This window comes from Panulirus ornatus, unplaced genomic scaffold (assembly GCF_036320965.1).
Source record: "Panulirus ornatus isolate Po-2019 unplaced genomic scaffold, ASM3632096v1 CTG_7104_pilon, whole genome shotgun sequence".
NCBI lineage: Eukaryota > Metazoa > Arthropoda > Malacostraca > Decapoda > Palinuridae > Panulirus > Panulirus ornatus.
The window spans coordinates 16,307-24,618 of NW_027265203.1; the positions used below are offsets into that span (position 1 = coordinate 16,307).

Below are 8,312 nucleotides of genomic sequence, written 5' to 3' on the forward strand. Positions count from 1 at the left end.
CAATATAAGGTACTTACTTAACATACAGAACTAACATACACTTTATATTTTTGGATAAGTGTGTTATTTTCATTTCCAGTTTGATGTGCAATCATTTCGTCCAGTATATACAACCTGGGGTTATGTTCTCCAGCAGTCATACACGGACGGTGGAGTGATGTGTGGCTTCACGTGTCTGGCTGCTGCACACACAACATGGCCAATCCTTCTGCATGTCTTCTGCTGGTATTTGTATATCTATAAAGACAGTCTTAATGGTGCTGGACTTAGGCGTAATAATCATAGCTAGGCTCCCGTTACTATATGTATTCCTTTTATAATAAACAAAATAAGAAATATAGAAGAATGTTCGTGACCGGTGTTGGGAGGAGACCATATACTGTTCACCAGCCTTACGTATACAAGAGGTGTGGGAGTGGGTCGTCAACACAGCTCAGTAAGACACCAACAGTGGCAGTTAATTGTCAGAAGCGTTTCAAGTGAGTAGTTGCAAGGTGTGGTAATGGTGGTCAGGAAGGCTGTTCCTTGTAGCTCGCTAGTTAGCCCAGAGTTGAACGAGGCGGAGCTCAGTAGTGTACCTTTGTCGTGTGTAATGACTGGATCATCTCTGCCACGTGAAGCAATCTACTAATCAACAGTTATGGAGTCAGGATTCATATATGACAACAAATAGTTAGATAGATTGTTGTTGTTAGATTGGGTAGGTGTCCGCCTGACATGGGCCCTTGTCTTACGACAGCCCGTTCTTAGAAGTCTGTTTACTGTACAGTTATGTTATTGTTAGAGTCACCAGCAGGTCTCCTCGTAGCAGTTATCTACTGTCGTTGTCACACAAGTGAGGTCTTCACCTACCTGTTGTTTGTTGTCGTTGTTAGATTTTCTAGGTTTACGTCCTACATCTAGAGTGTGGACGGCCCCTTCTCTGATCTAGTTTAACAGGTCATTTCTTGTTTACAGATTCGTCAGGTCCTTGCCTGGCTCGGGCCCTTATCATACGGGCTCTGTAACACGTCTGTTTTATTATCTCTGAATTTACAGCTATCAATAAGTAAAGTTCGTTAACCAGAATGTGTACCGTACGGAAAAGCAAACAAATAACAAAATTTGCAAGATGATAACAGTCGATATTAGCCATCAGCAGGTAAGGTCATCAAGCCGCACCATACATACGTCAGACAGTAACATCAGTTGTATAACAGGATGTATATATGTTGTTGGATTTAAGGGCTATCACCTAAAGGTCATGAAGCCAGAATGTGAACCATAAGTTCAACATAAAATGATCGTCCAGGTCCAGCAGGTAGCTGCATATGAAGCTATGAATGTCTGTCTTGATTACTGACTACGTAGAGGGAAGGGTTTGGGTAGGAAAGGAATTCGGGAGGAGTATTTTGAGGGGTTCTCGGGAGTGTGATGAGTAGGGACACAAAAATAGTCCTTCTCAGGAGGAGGGTAACAGGTCCTGAGGCTCAGCCCAGGTGATGGTGTGAGCAGTACACACATCACCAGCACACCTTTGATGGCGCTCCTACACCTTCGTGGCTGCTGCACTCTACACAGGAGCAGGGGATGATGGCACATATCTATGAAGCGAAAAGGTTTTCGATGAGACTGTGCTATTTCTTCCCTTCCCTGGTCGATGATACAGCCTTTCCCCAAGGTTACTTGTCATTCCTGGTGTAACGACTTATGGGTTGAGTCCGGAAACACCTTTTGAATAATAGTATGGAACAGAGTGGAGTGACCAAGATGAACAGCGTGTTCTGCACCTCAACTGACTGATTATATGATAAGAATTAAGAGAATTACACACCATAAATGTCACTTGCAAGGATCAAGCCAGAGATGAAGCATAGATAACTAGAAGGGTTAAGGAAACAAAAATTGTAAAATACCTTTACCCGGAATCAGTAGCACCTGTGGCAATGGACACACCTTCGTAATGCTTGATCACTTACAAGCGACAAACTATGATACGTAAACCTTAGGTACTGTTCGTCAGGAGAACAATTTACAAATATTCATAAAAGACATATATATGTTAGATATATCTTTATCCGAGACGTGTAACACTTGTGTGGATAGACACAGCTTTGTAATGCATGATCCATTACACGAAATGAACTTCACTAACGAAGAGTTATACAACGCGTCGTTGGAGAACATTAATCAAATACCTATACAGAATTTTTATGTTACGTAAAAGATATTTCTTGATAGTAGTAAACACAAGAAATGGTGACGAAAGAAAAGGGATGTAGAAGTAAATATTTTCTTAAGAAATGAATTGCTCCTGCCTTAAACTAGCTCCTTGCAATGGATTTTGTTTTAGATACCCACAGTAAGATATATTGTGTGGTTAATCACTATAAATGTTTATGTTTAACAGATCTTTTATTTCTTATAGTATTTCACTGATTCAGGTTTAAGAACCTTGGTTCTGAACAACCATTATAATGCAACACAATACATATTTATCATAAATAAATCATTTATCACAATAACCATTATGTTTGTACCAGATTCTTTAAGTCCTCAATCACTTTTGTTAATATATAAGGAATTTTTCCCTCACATTTCAATACATAACATATATCTACACGGGTGGAAATATATGTATATGTTTTTATAAATTTTTCTTTGGCTTTTATAATCAAGGTGTAAGATATCCTTCTGAAGAGAATACTGGATAATATTATAGGTTATGTGCGTGTGTGTGTGTGTGTGTGTGTGTGTGTGTGTGTGTGTGTGAGCGTACATAGGAGTGAAAACATATTTTACACTTACAAGGTTAAGAGACGGGGCAACACGAGTGTACAAATCCTTCCTCAAAACTCTCACGTGATAATGATTAAAGTAGTATACACACACACACACACACACACACACACACACACACACACACACACGCACAAACAAACACACACACACACACACACACACACACACACACACACACACACACACACACAGAGCGGCGCTTTCAATTTTTCATGTAGATTGATTTCCTATCTTAGTTTCGTCTACGGAATTCTACATCTTCAGTTCAGCACACCATTGTGGTAATGAAAGGAAAGTCACCACATTTACAAGCCGAGTACACGTAGCTTATCCCACCTCGTTAGAGAGAAAACTTACCTGTATTTGAATTAATGAACGGGCACAGAGAAGACAAAATTTTATTACACATTTATTATACAACTATATAATTTATATCATATACATTACCACATTTCCTGCACTTTCCATCACAAATTTGCTGAGGTCATAACCTTGTAGTTACCATTACCTTACAACCTTAAGGATGGTGGTCTACAACACCTCTAGATTGATGGAGAAAACGGAAAGTTTCGTTTTACTATTAAGACCACAGAAATGCGGTAATTCCACTTCACTACCACTAACTACTAGTTATTTTACTTGTTGATTTTCACGGCTAAGATTTTCATCCTCTGAGCGAAGCCATACAATAATCGTCCTTATCTACTCTAAGCATTGGATAGCCTCCTGATGATCAAGATTGCTGTTTTGATTGTCCGTTTCCCTTGTTACTGGTGCGCCTCACTGCACACCTTACATGAGTGCCTTCCACAGTATTAGGGACAGCTGCTGAGCCTCACTGTAGCTACTTCTGGGACGGTTGCCAATCTTCCTCGTATTCCCTCATGACCACAGCGCCAAACCGACTCCCGCCATCAGGCCGAAACGCACAAACATTTCTGACAAAATTGAGACAACCACTTTCGCGTCAGTTTTGACACCAAGTGAATTTATACGACAATTACGTTCAAGATGCTTGGTTTTTCGTTCATGGATTGAACAGAAGCACCCAACGATGGTTGCTCCTGCCCAATCCATGAAGTCCCCCCCACCACGGAAAGGTAACCAAGCTTCGGGGGGGATGGGTGTTTACCCTGACGCCAACGGAGAAACTCAATATTAATGCAGAGATCTTTTCCTCGGTAAAGAAAGTGTAGCCGGACTCCGCCCTCATGAGGTTACTGCACGACAGCAAAGATCACCCTTTGGTAGGCTGTGCTATAGGCAGCACAGCTCCGTCAAAGATCTCACTCCATAAGTGAACTTATATAGATTCCTTTTTTAACATTATGTCTTGTCTATAAGGAACTCATCAGTTCTTCTCCAGTGAAAGCAAAAAATCATCGAGAAATTCATTTGCTTCCTCAATATCAGGATCTTGTGGCTCTGTGTGGGGGACGGGGCTGGTGGGTTGTGTGTCTGGCTGTGTCTGGAGAGCGGGGCTGGTGGTCTCTGTGACTTGCTGTGTCTGGGGAGCGGGGCTGGTGGTCTCTGTGACTGGCTGTGTCTGGGGAGCGGGGCTGGTGGTCTCTGTGACTTGCCGTGTCTGGGAAGCGGGGCTGGTGGTCTCTGTGGCTGGCTGTGTCTGGAGATCAGGGGAAGTCTTGGGTATAAATTTCAATATACTGTGAGCGATATCGTCTCTCAACCGATTCCTCTCGATCTTCTCTTGCACGGCCTTCATGATACGTTTGGGCGGCTTTCTCCATTTTCTTTGCATTTCAGTTGGTGATCCTGCGCCATCGAGCCACATGATACCAGAATAGTATCGTTCCTGTTTCCCAACGGGTCCAATCTTGGTGTCACACATGATGCCGAGTGAACCCAAATGGCGGCCGATGTTTACGTTGGAAGCCACGGGCTCGTTATGTATCTTGCAGTAACTTTCATACCGTTGCTGCAGCTCTTTCCTGCTGATAAGGTACCGCTTCATAGTAATAGTCTTTCCCTTCATTTGAACGAAGGTATTCATGAAACTAACAAAGGAAGCCTTTCCTTTGTAATCCCGTTTGTAGTAACAGAAAGCCATTGAAGACGTGGATTGGGTCAGGCGAAGTTACACAGACTAACAAGATATTCCTGTAATCAATGGTCCTGTATCAGCACTGAACTCGAAATACGTCAGAACGACAATTTCAACCCAGGGCTGGAGGCCCATTTGATGATATTCTCACGTCTTGCTCAACCAAGTAACCTCGGTTAGACCTTGTTTATATTTAAATATAGTAAAGCTAATATAGTGAAGCTTGATGATTCTATTCATATGTAAGTTGCAATGTAGTTTATATATTGAAAATATATATATATATATATATATATATATATATATATATATATATATATATATATATATATATATATATATATATATATATATATATATATATATATATATATATATATATATATATATATATATATATATATATATATATATATATATATATATATATATATATATATATATATATAGATAGATAGATATATATATTTTCAATAATAGATGGAACTTGGCTCCTAAGGTGATTTTGTTGTTGGAGTGGGACCTCCAGCCATTCTGTCTACCTTTTCCCTTTCTAGACATGTGGTGGTGCATTGGGTAGTGTGGCAACCTTCGTCTTCATCTTTTTGGGTTCAGGCTTGCAAACCTCGTGGAGTAGTTGTGGGGTTTGCTTCTTTGCTGTACCCGACATAGCCATCTGGGCGTAGCTATCTACCCATGCTGGTGGGTCAGCCAGCATAGCTACTCGCTCACTCGATACCTGGGCTGGTGGACGAGCAGCCTTCCTTTCTTCCATGGCTACAGTTTTCCTAACGACCTGGGGTTGTGGAGCAGCCATCCTTACTACCACCCAGGTTGGTTGGGCAGCCTTCTTTCGTTTCTTTGCTACACCCTTCTGGTTGGGCTGGTTGGGCAACCTTCTTTTTCCTCTTCTTCGATACAACCTGCCAACCGAATTCGTCTGCTGGTGGGTCCGTTTCTTTCATGGATACAACCTCTGTAGCCACTTGGGCTGGCCGGTCAACCTTCGGTTGTAGGTAAAAGTATATATATAGAATAATGTGGTTATCATCAGCAGCCAGAGGCCATTCCTCCCTCCTTGCCTGCAGAATTCTTGATTTTCTGGAAAGTTCTACGAGATTCTGGTAAGATAAATACCATTGAGAGGACGTTGTTAGGGGACAGTCAGGTTCAGTTTAGAGTTGGTTGTGGGATGGTCCTTTTACTGTGTCGTATCAGCCAGATGGGTATTTCTTTTCACAGTTTTCGTTAAAGTTTGTTTTCTAGAAGCATAATCTAGAGCACTATTTTCCATATGTTTATCATTTTTCTTGTTATAGTTTCATTATCATCATTAGTTTTGTTATTGTTGACTTTCAGATATTTCATGCTATGTTCGTGATTGCCGTGGAAGCGTCTGACATCTTGCTAGAAGACTTTCTGGTCACAATATTTCTGCACTGGGGAGTTGATCGTATTCTTTTATTGCAGGTTTTGTTATTATCTTGCTTTACATTAAGGTCTACTGGAGGTTTTCCCAATGCTGGTTGAACATATGTCCAGCAACAGGAGATGGCGTAAGATACAGTATTGATGAAACTTATCTATCTATATACCTATCTAAATATCGCTCTATCAGTCTATCAATCTAACAATGTATCTATCTATCTATCTTTATCTGAAAGTCAACAATAATAAAATCATTGATATATGAAGTATAACAACGTCCTCTCAATGGCAATTATCTCACCAGAATCTTCTAGAACCTTCCAGAAAACTATGAACTCTGCAGGCAAGGAGGGAGGAATGGTCTCCGGCTATTGATAAAACCATATTATTCCATATATATGTTTATATATACATATTTATGTATATATATGAATGTATATATAACGTACAGAATAATGCGGCCATCATCAGTATTCGAAGAAAACTGAAAAGATGAGGTCCCACCGAGATTCGAACTCGGATTGCTGGATCCAAAGTCCAGAGTGCTAACCCTTACACCATGGGACCTGATAAGAAAAGATGTGATTTCATCTAAATGTTTTACATATAATCAACCAGAGGCCATTCCTCCCTCCCTGCCTGCAGGGTTCAAGGTTTTCTAGAAGGTTCTCGAAGATTCTGGTAAGATCATTACCTTTGAGAGGTCGTCGTTAGATGACAGTCAGGTTCACTCTATGGTTGGTGTTTGTAGTTGGTTGTCCGAGGATGTTGTTATACTTGATCAATTTTGTAATTGTTGACTTTCAGGTAGGAAGTACTCATTTACGATGCATCCTTGTACTCACAACAACCTTATGAGTCACTTCAAGATTTATCTTCACTACAACTTTATCTTCACTACACTATTAAGGTTGAAGTCAATGGTCACATTCACTACAATCTCAACACGACTGGTCTTATACCTAACCCATATTATCACTACATCCATGTACATGTATTTCTTGCAGAATAACGCAGATATCAATGATTTCTTTGAAAATTGACATATACAGCCTTACGTATCTATCGATCTATCTAATATCTGTTTTTTACCTATCTATCTACCGATCTATCTATCTATCTATCTTTCTAAATCAGAAAGTCAACAACAATATCATTAATGATCGTATAACTACGTCCTCTCAATGGCAGTTCCTACCCTGAATCTTCGAGAACCTTCTAGAAAACCTTGAACCCTGCAGGCAGGGAGGGAGGAATGGCCTCTGGTTGATTATATGTAAAACATTTAGATGAAATCACATCTTTTCTTATCAGGTCCCATGGTGTAAGGGTTAGCACTCTGGACTCTAAATCCAGCAATCCGAGTTCGAATCTCGGTGGGACATCACCTTTTCAGTTTTCTTAGAAACTGATGATGGAACTGAGCCATATAGTTGACCTTCGATGGACATATATTTCTTACGGCCCACCATTTTATTTGAGTATGAAGATCTCACGGCAAAGAGGAAACGTGTGATATTCAAAATCAAAAGCCGCAATTGCCCTCATGGTAATGGTCGACACGTTTGCAGACAGATGACACAGACATGTGAGAAGTTAGACAAATATGGACGTTCCTGATTGCTGTATAGCCTAGGTTTATCATCACTTGTAATGAAGGAGAAATGTTGCACATTATTCCACACCTTTTTATTTAGGCTAGGTCAGGCTAGGATGAATAGGTTTCATAACGTAACAGAGCTGGGAAATGCATCATATCGGATCTGTATTTGTGCAAAATGGCGCAAGTTTGTGGAAGTGATTTACGCAATGCCGGAGAGAATCCACCTCCACCAGAAATAATGTCTCAGACCATACAATATCTGCTGTTGGACGAGCAGGGGACATTAGACCAATATATTCCTGTAGTTTACTGCTCTTCCCAAACACGCAGCAAGACATTCGTAAAAGCGTTAAACTGAACTTTTCCATCGGTTTTCATATCTTTAATTACTTACACCAGTTCCAACAGATGGAAAAAATCATTTGAAAAATCAGAAAT

At 40.3% G+C, this 8,312-nt stretch overlaps 1 non-coding gene across 1 annotated transcript; it reads right to left on the bottom strand.

The window, feature by feature from the left end:
• Positions 1 to 6,766: 6,766 nt before the first annotated feature.
• Positions 6,767 to 6,838, bottom strand: TRNAQ-UUG (transfer RNA glutamine (anticodon UUG)). Its single transcript has one exon. It is a non-coding gene; the product is annotated as a tRNA-Gln (tRNA).
• Positions 6,839 to 8,312: the final 1,474 nt, after the last annotated feature.